Below are 17,503 nucleotides of genomic sequence, written 5' to 3'. Positions count from 1 at the left end.
TTTGTCTTTAAGTCTTATAGCCTATTGGAGAAAAAACATGTGCATAAATGAATGCTATAACTTGACACTTCCTCAAGGTCATGCAGCCTGCGCGTGGTAGGACTGTGATTAAAATCCAGGTCTGTTCAACTACAAAGCCACTAAGCCAAGATGCTTACAGAACAGAAAACTAGCTGTGCTAAGAGAGACGACTCCTCAGAAGAGCAAAACAACAGCCTTGCTCCGCTTTTCGTTTGAAAACATTATTATTTTTTTAACATCTTTATTGGAGTATAATTGCTTTACATTGGTGTGTTAGTTTCTGCTTTATAACAAAGTGAATCAGCTATACCTATACATATATCCCCATATCTCCTCCCTCTTATGTCTCCCTCCCACCGTCCCTATCCCACCCTGAAAACATTATTAAATTGAACCATTTTGTTTTATCCACAAACCAGGTCCTTCAGAAGCTTGGGAAAGCTGATGAGACAAAAGATGAACAGTTTGAAGAATATGTGCAGAACTTCAAACGGCAAGAGGCAAGTATATTTATCTCATTTCTGGAGTGGGAAATGGGTTGGCTTTGTGTTTTAGTGCGTAAATAAAATACCTTGAGGTTGAAGAAAGATCTTCTTCATTGGGCTTGGCATTAACTTGAGGGGAACAACGGTTAATTCTCTAGACTTTTTCTGTGCGAGGCAAAGAGGTAGTAGGCACTGCGGGAAGAAGTTTTGTGTTTTAGAATCTCAGGAGATGAAGACTTTGCTTCTCTGGAGCTCTTCAATACAGATTACTGATCTAAAGGAAAGGCGATCTTTTTGGTGATTTATCTTCCACTGAGTATTAGCAGTAATTAAATACTTCTGACAAAATTATTTCAATTGCTGCAGCTTTAAGATCACGCATTTTCAATAGAGAGTATATCTCCCAAGAGGGAGAAAATTGGTTGTTGGTGGATGAAAAATATCATACTCTTTTTATGGGAATACTTCACATAAGTAGACATGGTATATCTGTGGTATTAACATTTCATGGGGGTATAATTAGGAAAAAAATGTCTAAAAAGTTTCCTCAGGGGAGGCAATAATGAAAAAAAAGGTTGAAGAACACAGTTTGTGATATTTGTTCCTTTAATAGGGTGCTACGTGTTTAACAGACATATGAATAAAGAAACAAACTTTTTAAAATTATTTGTTTATATTTCTAAGGCTTGATGAATGGCTGGCATATCATCTTTAGAGACCATGCGTGAGGGTCAGGGAGAGGGAAGATAAATGCCGGGATCTCTTAGATTAGAAGCTTCAAATCTGGAGATCATTCTAGAGGTAGGCTGGGCCAGCAAACTCTGGAAAATAAGGTTTGGACACAGGGAAAATGTAAGGACATGGGTTTATTTTCCTGTTGTCATTGGAGCCACAAGTGTCCACAGAGGAAATTGTGGCCTCAGGGATGACAGCCAGCAATGGAAGATCAACATAGGTTTTCACAATTTTTTTTTTTTTTTTGCGGTACGCGGGCCTCTCACCATTGTGGCCTCTCCCATTGCGGAGCACAGGCTCCGGACGCGCAGGCTCAGCGGCCATGGCTCACGGGCCCAGCAGCTCCGCGGCATGTAGGAGCTTCCCGGGCCGGGGCACGAACCCATGTCCCCTGCATCGGCAGGCGGACTCTCAACCACTGCGCCACCAGGGAAGCCCCCAACGTAGGTTTTATGTCGCTGCCTTTGCTTCTGTTTGCAGATCCCTGATCCTGGAGGTTTCTTGTTTCCATTTGTGTATCAGTGTTCTGGCTGTTTCGTAACATGCTGTTTCTTTTCCTCACCAACAGGGGATATAAAATCCAGCAGGTAGAGCCCGGTAGACTAGTCTCCACCAAAACACATTGCTGAATGTCTCCAATTTCATCCCAAGACTAAGGGTCGGACAGATAGGAACACAATTCGTTATGAATAACAGTGATCTCGTTCTATCTGAAAATGAGAAAAGAGAGAGGGGAGTTGGAGAAGAAAACGGTGATAGAGGGAAAAATAGATCATGTCCCGATCACTGAGTATTATAGAGAGCTTTGGATTTATGACGGTAGAAAAGAGAATTCCTAGAGAAATGTTGGACGTCGGCTCATAGACTAAGTTGCCCCCCTGTCTCCTCCAGGAGATCAGATTCTCCACATCTCCTGATGTTCTCATTTGGTGAGTTCTCTTGCACTTTCTCATACACTAGGATAGCACTCGTGCAGATCATTGACTTGGATGGCAGCAACTTCCCACAGAGAAACTTGTTAATCAGGGCCCTTGTTACTTTGCAGGCCAGTCCCCAGTGTCTGCTTGAAGGGATTGGCTTTGGATAGAAGAAGTGACTCACGTTTACAGATTTCCCTACTTGAGGATTTACCCTCTATCCTTTGAAACCTAGTCTTCCAGTCCGGTGTGTCCCTGTGGAGCTAATTAGTTCTTTGCTGTTAGATTTTTTTTCTCAGACACTTTTATGGCATTATGATATTTTAGCACCCCAGAAGGCTAACCTTGGGAAGCATCAAGTTCAGGAATGCATTCATGATAAGGTAGTACTTTGCATTTTCCAATTATGGGGAATTTTTTTTAATATAAATTTATTTATTTTATTTATTTATTTTTGGCCGTGTTGGGTCTTGGTTGCTGTGCGTGGGCTTTCTCTAGTTGCGGCGAGCGGGGGCTACTTGTCGTTGTGATGCATGGGCTTCCCATTGCTGTGGCTACTCTTATTGTGGAGCACGGGCTCTAGGTGTGCGGGCTTCATTAGTTGTGGTGCCCGGCCTTCAGTAGTTGTGGCTCGCGGGCTCTAGAGCGCAGGCTCAGTAGCTGTGGCGCACGGGCTTAGTTGCTCTGTGGCATGTGGGATCTTCCCGGACCAGGGCTCGAAACTGTGTTCCCTGCACTGGCAGGCGGATTCTTAACCAGTGCGCCACCAGGGATGTCCCTTATGGGGAATTTTTATTGTTCTTTTTTGGACTTTGTTGACTGAACAAGGTGAGGATTGTTTTTCGTCTAAGGTATTAGAGAGAAGTGCAGTTGGCTAAATCATCATCAGTTACATGCTCTGCTGCTTATTCCTTTCACTATATACATTTTCAAATGTTATGGAGCCAATAGTATACTGTCATTCTTGAAGATCAACACCTTAGTTCTGTCAAGATCGTTAGCAGATTTCATAATGCAGGTAAAACTTAAACATTTGGGGAAACTTGCACAAGCAATTCTACTTGATAAGGGTAAAACAAATAGAGCGGAAATGTAAAAATAGTATTTCTCAGGGAGTCTCCTGACCCTCTTTGGTTCCCTTTGAAAATATTCTCACATGAAAATCATCTTGCATTTGCACATGTTCATTTTGATACTTTTTTGATTTAATCAGAAAGAGTAAATTTATAGTCATTTTACTGCCATGAGGAGGGAGGGAACTTTAACCTTGTCTGTATATTAAAGGGAGAGAAGGAAAAAAGGAGGGGGTGGGAGGAAGGTGAGGAGAGAGGTTTACTAATCTTCTATAGAAACATATTAAAGGTTGGGAAGCATAGCTGCAGACTGACTTTATTAATACTCTGTAGAAGGAAAACTGTGTCTTTTTAACCCCCAGTATGTATTGGTGACCAATTCCCATTTGTGGCGTATGCTTTTATGCTATGTAGAAACATTAACCAAGGATGAAGGATCTCCCAAGATTGTGGTGACCTCTAAAAGGCTTATTATTTTTTGTATTAATGTGAATCATTACTCTAAAGGCAGAAGGCATTCTCTTAAGGTGACATACGCTAAAGACATTGACCTAGGAAATCTAGATTTCATATTTTTTTCCGTGTGTATGTATTTCAAATCCAACAGAAATACTATTTATAGTATAAAATGAACTTTATTTGGATTTGTACAGTATATTAGAGTCATCTGACCATACTAAATTAGTACTTAATCAAAAGATTCTAAAAGTAGACCACTAGGACTTCCCTGGCGGTCCATTGGTTAAGACTCCCTGCTCCCAATGCAGGGGGCGTGGGTTCGATCCCTGGTCAGGGAACTAAGATCCTGCATGCTGCACAGTGCGGCCAAAAAAAAAAGAATGTTAAGAAAAGTAGACCGCTAGAATGTTCTAGAAAGTATTCAAGCATCTGGGGCTCTGATGATCTTGCTTTTAAATTTCCTTTAAGAAAATTCGAAGAGTCCTTATAGTAATTGATATATTCCCTGCTTCTTCGTGGTGGAAACAGAGGGAGCAGATGGGTCTATGTTTGCCCTTGAGCTTCAGGATTAGCTTTTATCTTGTTCCAGCCCCAAATTCTCTTTTTGATCCCAGACCTCTTCCTAAAAGTTATTTGATTTGCATTAGCCGGAGAGCATGGATGCAGGCTCTGTGCATATGCTCTCATTGCATTGTCTCCTGTACTCCCCGTTGCTGTGGATTTTGTGGTCCAGTCAGGACAGGGAGGAGGGGGAGAGGAGGGTCCAGCAAAGGAGGATAGAGTGACCCCTCCCCCAAGAGCTCAGGGTTTTCCGTGGTGACGAGTGGTAAGGAAAGCAAGGGTTGGAGACATCCAGCCAGAAGAATGAGACCTGACTTCACCGTTTCCTCCCCAGAGGGTTTGTTTTGTCCCTTTCTATATTTCCTCTTTTACCAGAGCTGCTAACAAGTAGCAGAAGTGACTGGTGTGAACATCGGCTGCTTTCACTTCAGTTCACCTGGGTGCTTGCTGATGGGTCTGTTAATGAGCCCAGAGAAGGTCCCAAAGTAAAAGGAAGGTCCTTGGCTTCTCCCTCTCCTTCCTGCTCATAAACTTGCCCACGAAGATGCCATGCTTATGGCCAGTGTGCAGATTACAACAGGATAACCCAGGGGCTGGTGGGGCTCAGATAACCAGCTTTGATCACATTTCAGCGAGTAGAGATATGGGCACCCTAATGGAGGTGTGGTCTGAGAACTTCTCATATGAAGGAGAAGGGAGCCTCACTTCTGCTCACGTCTCCACGGCTTTTTAGTCCCCCCTTGAAATACCATACAGTGTAGCTCTGCTGCTTCTCTCCATGCCCACCACGAGGTAACGGCCTAATTGGTATAACACAGATGAAGAAGAAAAGAAATATCGGGACCTTGAAATGCTCTCCAGTGGGGAGGATCCAGAGCCACTGATTCTCATTATTAGGATAATCCAGCGTCTGAAAGCTGGAGTCATGTCTTCATACTGATCTCTCCTCTGCACAGGGGTCCCGTGTGGCCGCTTTCATCTTTTTCTCTGCACAGAATCTAGTGCTTTGAACATAAACTTTAAAACATTTGTTAAACTTGAAGCTGAACTAGTGGCAGAAATGATCGTTTGGAGCATGTTCCTACAGCACGTTTTTATTTCTGGGATGGAAGAGGTGTTGACTAGCGCTTGAATTTTTGTAAGCAGTTTCACGACACTTTTTAGGACATACGTATATAAATAATTAAAAATTACAGAATAGAAGTTTGAAAAAACAACATAAATACAGGATATATTCCCACGGTGTGTTAATGTGTGGATAAAATTTTTATTTATGGCAAATCACATTTACATTCTGAAAAATTTTGTAATTTCCTTGAGCAGATAGTCCTAACAGATATCCTAGAACTATTTCTTTTTAACACAGATAACCATGATGTGAAAGGGGATGGCTGGTTGTTCCTATGCCTGGTGGTGGTATTTAGGGACTGGACTGCTTGCTTCCAATTTCTTCTTCCACTTTCTCCACTGCGGGTGCTTCCTTATGATTGAACTATCCTTGCCTGACCTGCCATCTCCATCTGTTGAAATCCTACCTTTGCTTAAGGTCAACTTACAAGATATTTCTTACCTGACGTCTTTCCAGTCCCCTCAGCCAGCCTCTCTCTTTCTCTGTATCCTCCAGTGTACATTTTTTTGTAATTCATCCAAAAGCTCTTGTTCCAGTTTTCTTATATGACAGTTATTTTAGATGTGCGTCTATGTCCTCATTAGGTTATAAAATATTTAAAAGAAGGCATCCTTTCCCAGCCGTTAAAAAAATCCGCCTGCCAATGCAGGGGACACGGGTTTGGCTGGGAAGATCCCACGTGCCATGGAGCAACTAAGCACGTGCACCACAACTACTGAAGCCCACGTGCCTAGAGCCCATGCTCCACAACAAGAGAAGCCACTGCAATGCGAAGCCTGCAAACCGCAACGAAGAGTAGCCCCCGCTTGCTGCAACTAGAGAAAGCCCGTGCACAGCAGCAAAGACCCAGCACAGCCCCCCAAAAAAACAAAAAAAATCTCTGCCCTCTGCACCTGATAGGTGCTTATTAGTAAATATATCCCTCCTTGTCACACTTATCTCTGTACTCCCTCTTTGTCTTGGATTTTCCATGCCTCCTCACTCATTCATTGTCAGTGTTTCTCTTCATTGTCGTTTACTTTCTCATTTTCATCCTAATTTTTGGCAGCAAAATAGCCTTTGGAGAGTGTCTCACATGGCCTGGATTTGATTCTAACCTGGGTTATTGAGACTAGAGCAAGGCTCTGGTCCCCTCCCTGGGTTCTGAAGCTGCCCTAGTTCCATGCTACTCCATATGTATCAGCTGGCATGTATGGTATTTTCCATCTTCTGAGAGCTTTACATACTTTTACTCACAATGTAATAAGTAATTTTAATTAATGCAGAAGATGTTTTTCAGTCCTTGAACCCCAGTTACATTCTTCAATTTGTAGGGTTTTTTTTTTTCATGAATTGCGTTTTAGAGTAAGCTTACTCTTCTCTGATTGGATAATATTTTGACCATAGAGCACTAATATATTTAATTGATATGGTTACTTTCTTCTGAGAGAATTGTTGAGTCTTGTTGCTTGCATTTATACTTTGTTTCCATTAAAGTTTGAGCTCAATGATTGCACAGTATACTACAAGAGAATTCATATATGTCTGCATCTCTGGAAATAAAGTTTACTCCTGTTTCTGGCTAGCTATACGTTCCTGTGAGAATTCTGTAATACTGAAAACCATCTTAGTGTGCCAGTGTTTTCCAAAATTTAAAGTATTTCTTCTTGGTATCAACTTTTAAGGAAGTTTCACGGTTATTTGATTGATGATAGCATGTGGGTGCATGTTTAGAACAATAGTATGTAACCATTTCAATATTCATTTTCTTTATATTTATTGAGTGTCTTCTATGTTCCAGGAATGGTTCTAGGTCTTTGGGAAACTTCAGAGAACAAGCAGACAAAGGTTACTACCACTGTGGATCTTACATTCCAGAACAGGGGGACAGACAATAAATAAAACACTTTAATAAAAATAAGCAGATTATACTGTTTGCTAGAAATGATGAGAGCTATGGGGGACAAAACCGAATAGATAGAGAATATATAGAGTGAGGTAAAATATATCAGGAGGCTTGGAGACAGTAAGTTTCAAGTTTTGCTTCAAAGGGGAGCAAATAAATAGGACTGTAGCTGGGGAAGGAAGTGGCGTCAGGAGAGCATTTTCCTAAGGTGGCAGAAATATGTGTATACTAATGGGACTCATTTAGTACAGAAGGAAAATATGATGAATCACCAGAGAAAGGGGAGAGAACAGCTGACTTGTGTCCTTGAGTAGAAAGAGGAGTTGGGATCCAGTACACAACTGGAGACATTGGCTTGAGCTAGGAGCTGGATACTTCATCGAAGGTAACAGGTCAATATATATATAACAAGCCAAATAATAAGTGTCTATTAAAAGCATTTCTTGGCTGACTCAACACCTAATTAAATGTCTGCTAAGCATAAGGCATTGGAAACAGAGTGATAAATAGTTCAGACAGAATAGTTTCTGTCTTTGTCAAGCTTGTGGTCTAGGGTGCAAAAGTCTTCTTTCTTTTAAAAAATAAAGTAGTAGAAAAAAGACACAGAATCTTGAGATAATGTTACTATATTTCCATCATTAGAATGCATTTTGGTATCCTAGTTTCATCTTTAACATTAGCATATGAGTATACTCTCACTCCAATTGGTATTCTTACGAAAAATGGTCTAAGCCCCTAGTTAAGACTTTCAGTCTTCTTTGTACCATTGTTCTGGTGGAAAAGATGTGGTTTGCATATACAGTCTTGACTTAAGAGTCCTTTTTTTGGTAAGTATCACCCATTGATTGCCAATACAATTGACTTCTGTGGAAGGGAGCAGAGAGAAGAAACCTGCAGGTGTCAAAAGAATGTATTGGTCCTTGCCCTTCAAATGTGCCTGCATTTCTCTTTGGTCTTCTGTTTGTTCATTTCGGACACACCCATTAAACCTCTCTTTTGCTCACTGGCTTTCAAGGAGGGAAATGAGTCTGCCTACTTCTTGTGACTATTCAGGTGTTGCTGTCCATGGTGCCGGATGGGAGAAAGAGAAAAATATTCGTTGGAGAACTTGTCCATCTTTTATCCTCTTTGCTCTTATTTCTTTCATTCCAACCACAAGAATATCTTTTCATTTATGGCCTATATAAATCAAAAGCTTAACCTAACTAAAATTCGATCCAGTCAAACTACAGATGTTCTAGGCATCACTGTTTGGGCCACTTCCTATGGAGCCTGTTCCCCACTTAAGAAATCACTTTTAGAGGAATCTCGTCATGTTATTGCTCAAAAGGTTTCCTTTCATCTAGCTTATTCTGTTGCCTATTTTAATTGTATTTTACCTTACTACATTAGTTAACTATGCCAATTGGAGAAGATTTAGTATCTCATTTCCCAGCATTCATTTAGAGACCAATTCCATGTATCTCCTACTTCTCCTTGTGAAACCAACTTATTATCTAGTTTGGATGCCCCTCCCTAAATGATCCCCAGGTTGACTGTACTGTTCTGAGAATGTGATGCAGAGAAGTAGGCATCTCTCTCATCCGAGCCTAAGGAGGCTGTGGAATGGTTGTGAACATCGGCACAGATGAGCTGCAGTTGATTTTCAGATTCACGTCAGTATTACTGATTCCCTGCAATTGCCTGCAATTCTCTCTCATAAGTCACCCTGTAAGCCCCTTGCTAACTTTGCGCTGAAGATATAGTCTAAGTGATGGAAGTGCATTAGAAGGCATGTCTGATGGTAACTGAATGAAACCTGGAGCCGGACGTATTTTTAAGGGCCTTTTTGGCTATGTCATACTAGAGCCACATACGAGAGTGTCCATTCACACGGTGTCAATTAAATGCTAGACCCAGTGAGAAATTAAAGCAGAGGTTCCCAAATAACCAGTAGAATCATCTGGATGCCTTTTAAAATTTTGATTCCTGGGTCCCATTCCAGACTTCTGAATCGGGTCACCCGTTTGACTTGTATCTCTAAAGAAGCATCGTAAGGTAGTAACAACTTGGATGCAAGCCTTAGATTTCACTGATATAGTGAAGATAATACATATATTTCCATGTATGTGGAATAGTAATACACATCATTCCTTAATTGTACCTTCTTTTGACTGTGTTCCTAAACCCAGATAATTATAAGACTCTTTCACGGAGCTTAAAAAATTTACAAATTTCCAAGCCACACCTGACTGGCTTAGGCAAAAGCACTGATGAAGTATTTTTATTATTAAGACTTTCCATAAGTAGGGCTTTAACACTTATAAAGTGTTCTGAACATTGTCTCACTTGATTTCCATAGCAACTCATAATTGTAATTACGCTTTATATACGAGAAAATTGAGTATATGTCACAAAAGCTTTCATTTGTGGAATGGGCTTGATTACTCTGTTGGTCATGGGTATTCATGCTTTCTTGTTTCCTCACAGTAATCTATCATGTCAGTTTGATTTTTTTCTCATATCCATTATTGAGTGGTTCTTACACATCTGCATAAATTACCGCCACGGGTTCTAGGATCCTCTGTTGCTGAAGCACTTAAAGGTACAAAAAAACTTTCTGAAAAACATAAATGTGTGTTTGAGACTTAGAAATACAAATTAAAAAGAAGGAAGCAGTCACAATTCCCAAGTGGCTTGTTTGGGGGAGGTTTTGTATATTTCTCATGAAGATACTCCTTCATACTATGACAAGTAGCAGAACTTGGTTCAGTCGAGCATTTATGAAACACCTGCTCTTTGCACAGTTTATCATTGAAAAGGTATCAGGTAGAATAATAATAGTGCATCCAACATTTATTGAATGCATACTGTGTGCCTGGTTCTCTGCTGATAATTTACGTGGACTGTCTCCTTTGACGCTGGTGATAGCCCTAGTAAGTGAATACCATTATCACTTCATTTTACCAATGATGAATCAGAGGCCTAGAGAGGTTAAGTGACTTGCCCAAGGTTACACAGTTAAAAGTGGCAGAGCTCAGATTTTAAAGCCAGACAGTGCGATCCCAGAGCCCACCGACGTAACCCCTATGCTCTATGAATCCTATGGAGTATACTCAGGAATCGTGAGCTTTTGAGAAAAACAAGTAAACAGCCAGTATCGTTATTTACAGATTAGAACCATATCATGAGAGCACAGAAAAAAGGATTCCTTTAGTTAAGTCATCCTCATTGGTTAACAGTTGATTTTTCTTACGTAGCCACATCCGTCATTTGCTGGCGTCTGTGCCTTTACAGTGTGAGGGCATAGAGGTGGGAGAGGGCAGTGAAACACGTGGGCTTTTGAGGCAGTTTGCAGAGCCTAAATAATCCAGACCACCTCAGCTCCAGTACCGTCTTGCCGTCTGTTAGCTCTGTGACCTCTGGCCAAGCTTTTCAGCCTCTGTTCCTCAGTCTTCTCATTTGTAAATGTGTGCTGACCTCAGAGGTATTGTGAGGATTATGAGTTAATAGGACAGTGTCTGGAGCAAAGGGAGCCCTCAGTAAGTGTTTGACTTTGTTACTTATTGCTATATTAAAGGCTTGCTTTGAGGACACTGTTATGGTCTGAAGTTATGTACCTCCTAAGTTTGTATGTTAAAGTCCTAACCCTGGTACACATTAGAATGTGACTTTTTTGTGTGTGTGTGGTACACGGGCCTCTCACTGCTGTGGCCTGTCCCGTTGCGGAGCACTGGCTCCGGACGCGCAGGCTCAGCGGCCATGGCTCACGGGCCCAGCCGCTCCGCGGCATGTGGGATCTGCCTGGACAGGGGCACGAAGCCGTGTCCCCTGCATCGGCAGGCGGACTCTCAACCACTGCGCCACCAGGGAAGCCCAATGTGACTGTTTTTGAAGATAGGGCCATTAAAGAGGTAATTAAGGTCAAATGAAGTCATATTGGTGAGTCCTAATCCGGCATGACTGTTGTCCTTCTAAGAAAAGAGAAAGACACTGGGATGCACACATATACAGAAAAAAGGCCATGTGAGGACACGAGAAAGCAGCTGTTTGTTTGCAAGGCAAGGAGAGAGGCCTCAGGGGAAAAACCAAACCTGCCAACACCTTGATCTTGGACTTGTAACCTCCACAACTGTGAGGAAATACATTTCTGTTGTGTAAGACACCCAGTCTCTGGTATTTTGTTACGGTGGCCCTAACGAACTAACACAGACATCATAAATGGCAGCTTCAGAAGCATCCTGGTTGTTACTTTATGTCTGGAATAATGATAGACAAGGTACGTACTTCATTCCTACTCATCAATGCACCTCTGTAACTTGACATAGCAGTTGTTTCTCTAATACTTTTAAGTCCTGTCCAATTTGGCCATGATAGAATATTGTAAATGGTGTTGTATCCATACCCACAGAAAGGGACACTGAACAGTAAGTCACAGGAAGAGTCATTGTTGAGGGGGGGCTCCTGTGGCGTTTCTCTTAATTTTTGGGTCATTTCCCCCTTCCCCGCTGTATTCATTACTATGCCCTAGGAATTAAAGCAAAGCTTGGAAAGATATGTATATAGTGTCTCTGGTGCAGCTTATAAGTCAAGCCTCTTCATACACACACACGAAATGAAAAAAAACTGGGATGGCTTTTCAAGGCTCACAAACTCAATTGCCTAAAGGCCATAAAGCATATCTGTAAGTCATATCTAGCCTGCCTGTGGTGGTGAGTTTAACAGTTCTAATTAGGTAGTTCTATCCCCTTGCACACACAATGGGTTAGCTTTTCCAAAAGATCAGAATAGACACCTATAAACAAGTTAGTTGGCTTAAGGGAAGTATATGGGAAAATGGTACATGTAATTACCAGCTAGCTTTCTAATTTTGTTTTGTTGAAAGGCGGAAGGTATTTGACTTGGTTTTCAGATCATAGGTATGCTTGGAGTTGCTGACAAGGATAGTTGGAAATTGGGCCATGAATCTTGGATAAAACTGTGGAAGCTGAGATGTTCTCTTCGATGTCTATCTCCCTTCCATGTTCCACTCGCTGCCGCCATCAGCCCAGAAATGTGATTTCAAAATACACTCCAGTCTCCTCTCTATCTTTTGCACGAAGATATGCCAAAAGAAATTTTTAAAAATAAAGAAATGGTGTTATGAAATCAGTGCTAGGTTCTTAATGACGGCTCCTATTACGACAAAGAGCTCAAAGCAAGGAAGCAAAAAATGTATGTGCCTAAGACCCTGCTGCTTTTACCTTTGAAAAACTCTCATCTTCCAATTGAACGGCACCCGAGCTTATCAGAGGGAGAGCTCTATTTCTTAGTAAACCAAGAGTGCCGGGAGTGTTGAGCAGCCTAAGGTTGTCTTTGATCATAAGTGGATTCAGACGTTATGACTTACGAGTCATCTGTTCATCAAGTTGCTGATAATAACTCCATTAAATCTAATCTTCTTGATAATCTGATTTTCTTCTCAGCTTCAGAAATGATCACAAAATATACTAACATCAAGATTGAGTTAACCTGTCTGAACTCTGAGAAATTGAGCCAATTTTAATTTTGATGTGTTACTTAGCCTTTTCAAGAGAAGAATGTCAGTAAAGGCCAAAAATAATAATGTAACTCTGGAAACTTCTATAGGTTCCTGATCACGGGCAAGCTGATATTACTTACCTTTGTGAAATCACAGTTTTTGAAGTTACATCTCTTCAGATCCAAGTTTCATACATCCGTTAATACTGTTGGCCTTCTATCTCGGCTCCTTTTAAAACATCAACCCAGTTTCTTAGCTAAAGAGGATATTTAATAAAAAAATTTTCTGTCTTGTGGGTATTGCTTTCATTTTTTAAAAACAAAGTTACCTATAAATATAAATCAGTTACCTATAAATATAAATTACATTCACCATATTTTAACAAGTCAATTCAACAAGCCATTGCTTGTTTACTAGGTATTAAATACATATTGCCTTAAGGTGTTTGGCTAGACCTGCATAGCCTTGCAGATAAAATGCACTGGATTTGGTTTTACAAGTACAGTCAGGGCCACACTGGTATATGCCCCTGACCGCGGGTGTCATGCACATGGTAGTATGGGGCATGGTGCTTCTGAATTTGCAGTGATTGCTGTGCTGAGTTTAGTTCCTTAGAAATTTATCAATTCATTCTATGCATTGTATCTCAAATTCAAATCAATGCCTCAAGTACAGTTTCTTTCTTTTGGGCAGGCGTAACTGGGTCTAAGGTAAGCTAACAAAATCGTACCTCTGTATTGGCTCCTGCAGTCCTAGACATAAGTATTTACCAATATTAATATCTTTTTAGTGTTTCAGAATTCAGTGTACCGAAACAATAAACAACTTGACTCATTAATCTTCAAGTGTTATTCATCATAGTTTGGTGCAACCCTGTTTTTAAGCCCAATGCCCAGATACAGTTTGCCATAGCCGTAGAACTTTGAGACACTCTTCTTGTGTGTCAGTCTGTGGTAGCTCTTATCAGGAACCAGGCTCACCTTGCAGGAAATCTGTCTGTAACTCTTCCTTGCACTTATTACTAGAGTGCAGTAGGAAACCTTGATGTGGTAGCATTTATAGCTAGTCCTTTGACACTACATAGATTAAATCTTTAAATGTTCAAGAACCAAAGATGTGTCTGGGAGCTGTCCTAGGTGCTGAAGAGAGACTTAAGCAGCGAGAGCTGCCCAGGAGCCAGGCCTATCTGGGAACCGACCCCCTCCTCTGCCCCACCCTCCCCCCAAGACATATAAACAAATAATTAAGTAATTGGTGTTCCTGAGGACCAATCTGATGTAGAACAATTTGGAAACACATTTAATTAGGTATGGAATGTGATTTCTTCCTATTGGGTAACAAAGATATTTGAAACTTTCCATGGTGGTGTGCCTGTTTCACTCTCTCTCCAGCTATTTAATTAGATTTTAAACTTCAGTCTAGTCCTTAGAGGCAGGTATCATGGAGAGGTGCTCACAGCACTTGGGGAAGAAAGCAACAGCTTCAAGAGACCACTCTGCAAGAGAATAAAGGGATTCTTTAATTAGAGGCAGCGAGTCTCAGACCTCTGTAAGGTTTTAAAACTATGAAGACTTTTTGCTTGCCTATTAATTAAAAAATTTTTTTAATTTCATATTGGAGTATAGGCAGTTAACAATGTTGCAGTAGTTTCAGGTGCACAGCAAAGAGACTCAGCCATACATATACATGTATCCATTCTCCCCCAGGGCTCCCCTCCCATCTAAGCTGCCACATAACATTGAGAAGAATTCCCTGTGCTGTACAGTAGGTCCTTGTTGATTATCCTTTTTAAATATAGCAGTGTGTACATGTCAATCCCAAACTCCCTAACTATCCCTTCCCTCCACCCTTCCCCCACTGGTAACCGTAAGTTCATTCACTAAGCCTGTGAGTCCGTTTCTGTCTTGTAAATACGTTCATTTGTATCATTTCTCCATTTGTATCATTTCTTTTAGATTCCGCCTACGGTATTTCTCTTTGTCTGACTTACTTCACTCAGTATGACAATCTCTAGGTCCATCTTGCCTATTCATTTTGGATATCTTCATGATGAAACCCAAAATGACCCTGGCTTGTTTCCCAGAACATCCAGGAAACAGAAGACTGGGGAGACGGTTTCCTTCTCCCCAGCCCTGTAAGGGCATGACACACAAGGGAGGGGGTGTTGGGGGGTAGCTTTAATGAGGAAGGAGAAGCAAGCCACTCCCTTGGGCTGTGTGGAAAGAAAGCCAGGCCTGGGGGACCGTCTAGGCTTGAGAGGCAGCGGCTCCTGACACTGATAAATGATGCAATTGAAAAAATAAATAAAGGACCTCTGACTAACACCAGGGGCATGTTATTATACTATATGCCAGGGCAAGGGATATTGTGGGCAGTGAATCCTTCTTAGATATTTTCCAAAGAGAAGTATTAGTAGGCAATGCAGATAACTTAATTATAATAGACTGACTTGCCCATAAGTCCTGAGGAGAGTGTGACCAGGAGTTGGAATAGTAATTTTATACTGTAGAGAATGACATTAAGAAATTGAAGGGAAGATTCTCAACGTTGTGGAATTTTCAGTCTTTTTTCTGCATACGCACATGCCCAATACACAATTCAAGTCTGAATTACTGAAATGGTAATTTTCAGAGGAATTTGGAAAGAACTTTAGATTCAGTGAAATGCGAGCAGTGCTATAAGAAGTTATTTCTCATTTAAAACTTACTTGTGATTCACATAGAGTAATGATGTTAAGTAAATTTTATTATGCAATAGGTTTTGTGCAGAGCTACTGTGTGGCATATTATAGGTGAAAAATTTCTTTCCAGAGGCTTTTGCTTGATTCAGGCAGAATTTTATACGAAATTCAATATGGTCATTACTGAATGCTTTATGAACCTTAATACTCATGGGGAAAATTAAGAATTTTAATAATTGGAAAAGAATAAATTTATTTAAGTTAGCCTCCAGTTTATCTGGCTAAATTGAACTCATGAATTTAAGCCATTATTATATAATTTGAATTTTCTGTCACTCTTATAATATCTAAACATTTCTTCTGGGATGCTTATTTTATTTTTTAAAATGTTTATTGTTCCCCTTGGGCTAGATGAATGCAGTGTATAGATTAGAGCCCGAATATTTCCTTCTCTTTCTTGTACTTTTCTTGAAAGAAAAGGCAATGACTTAATTGTGGGCTTAATTTGACGTGCTTTATTTCGTAAGTATTTGGGAAAAGAATGCCTTTCCACCTTACTCTTTTGTTGTTTCCAGGTACTCTGGGCAATCGGGGTAACTCAAAACCATCAGTTACTGTGGTTGGCTCTGTATTACTTCCTGAGGGCAAAGCATCCCTCTGGGTGAGATGTGAGCCCTGCCTGCGCTAAGTGCTTCTTGCACTTTTCCAGGGAAGGGGCAGGAACAGTAGTAGAGCAGAGTCTTAAAGCAGACATCTGAAAACAGGAGACATCTGTGAAGTTCTGTTTCATCTCTATGCAGCTTTTCATTTTACATCCTAACAGGTGGCTTAGTGGTGGTAAAATAATGGTTTCTCCATTTGTCCCCCTCCAATCTCGATAAATTGATATTCCAGTGAGATGTTTTAGGTTTATTTTGTGGCTGTAAGTGTGCTAGACAAATCATTAAGTACCTCTAAGGTCTACACTTACCTATTTTGAAAAACGTGGCCTTAGGGGAGTCAAACCCTCCTAATTACCCCTTTCAGGGCTGTAGGCTTTAGATCGGTCTGGATCTAGATCTGTCTGGGTAAATCACATGTCTGATTTCACATATTATTCTCTCTAAATTATCTGCCGTCTGTTGGGACAAGTGATTGTGGCCTGCTGTCCTCTCTCAGTACCATTCTACCTCTCTCAATCACTTGGCCACCACTCAGGCTCCCATTTGCTAAATCACCCACTTTGTCCTTCATCTTTCCAATTTGATTTCCTTTCTGAAATGTTTCTGTAAGTGCCTTTAATGCTCTTCTGCTCAGTAACTCCACTGGCTTGTTGTTAGATTCCAGGCTACTCTGTCTTTCTGCATTTCTACTCTTGATGGTGAACCATTGTATTAGGCTGTTTAGGGTAGGTCATGCTGTGGGAGCAATACCTTGGCGGCTTTTAAGAACAGGTTTGTTTCTCACTCCTGAAAATGTGCACGGTAGCTGCCCATTTCATCTTCCCTTCGCTCTGAGATCCGGGCTGGAGAAGCAACCCCTATCTGGAACATTATGGGGCGCGTGGTAGAGGGAAAGGAAATGGTCGGAGTGTGTGACGGCTCTTACATCTTCTGCTCAGAAGTAGCACATGGGTCTTCCACTCACATTTCATTAGCCAAGTCCCACAACCAAGCTTGATGTTGATGGGGCAGGAAGTATAATCCTCCCCCCAAAACAGACCTGGTAGGGAGATGCAGTGTAGATGTGACAATAATAAAATCTCCCCAAACAATGTCTTTTCAGCTTTTTATATACTCAGAATCTTACACAGTATCTGTCCCAAAATAGATAATCAATAGGGGAAAGACTGACTTCCTTTTTCCCCAAATTCTTTTCCTGTTCGTGTTGGGGACCTTGGCCTGATTCTACCTGTTTCTTCTCTGGATCCTTCATATCTTCTACCTGTGCCCAAGTGTTTATCATTAGCATTTTTCTTCATCCTCCTCATTCTTTGCCTACAGTTTTACACTATACTTTGATGTTTTGGAAATCCACTATGGTTAGTTTTATTTTAATCTAGCTTGTAGTAGTTTGCTT

At 40.9% G+C, this 17,503-nt stretch overlaps 1 protein-coding gene across 1 annotated transcript in view; it reads left to right on the top strand.

Moving 5' to 3' along the window:
• The first annotated feature begins 444 nt into the window (after positions 1-444).
• The window catches only part of AMPH (amphiphysin), a 104,616-nt gene continuing 87,557 nt past the window's right edge, over positions 445-17,503 (top strand). Inside the window, exon 1 of the mRNA XM_024742253.1 lies at positions 445-521. The gene's annotated coding sequence lies outside the window, so the exon portion shown is untranslated. The remainder of the gene's footprint in view (positions 522-17,503) is intronic.

The sequence above is a fragment of the Neophocaena asiaeorientalis genome, unplaced genomic scaffold (assembly GCF_003031525.2).
Source record: "Neophocaena asiaeorientalis asiaeorientalis breed wild unplaced genomic scaffold, Neophocaena_asiaeorientalis_V1.1 scaffold373, whole genome shotgun sequence".
Lineage (NCBI taxonomy): Eukaryota > Metazoa > Chordata > Mammalia > Artiodactyla > Phocoenidae > Neophocaena > Neophocaena asiaeorientalis.
Note: the sequence above shows the minus strand (reverse complement) of the source record. Positions and strands in the feature narration are given on the sequence as shown.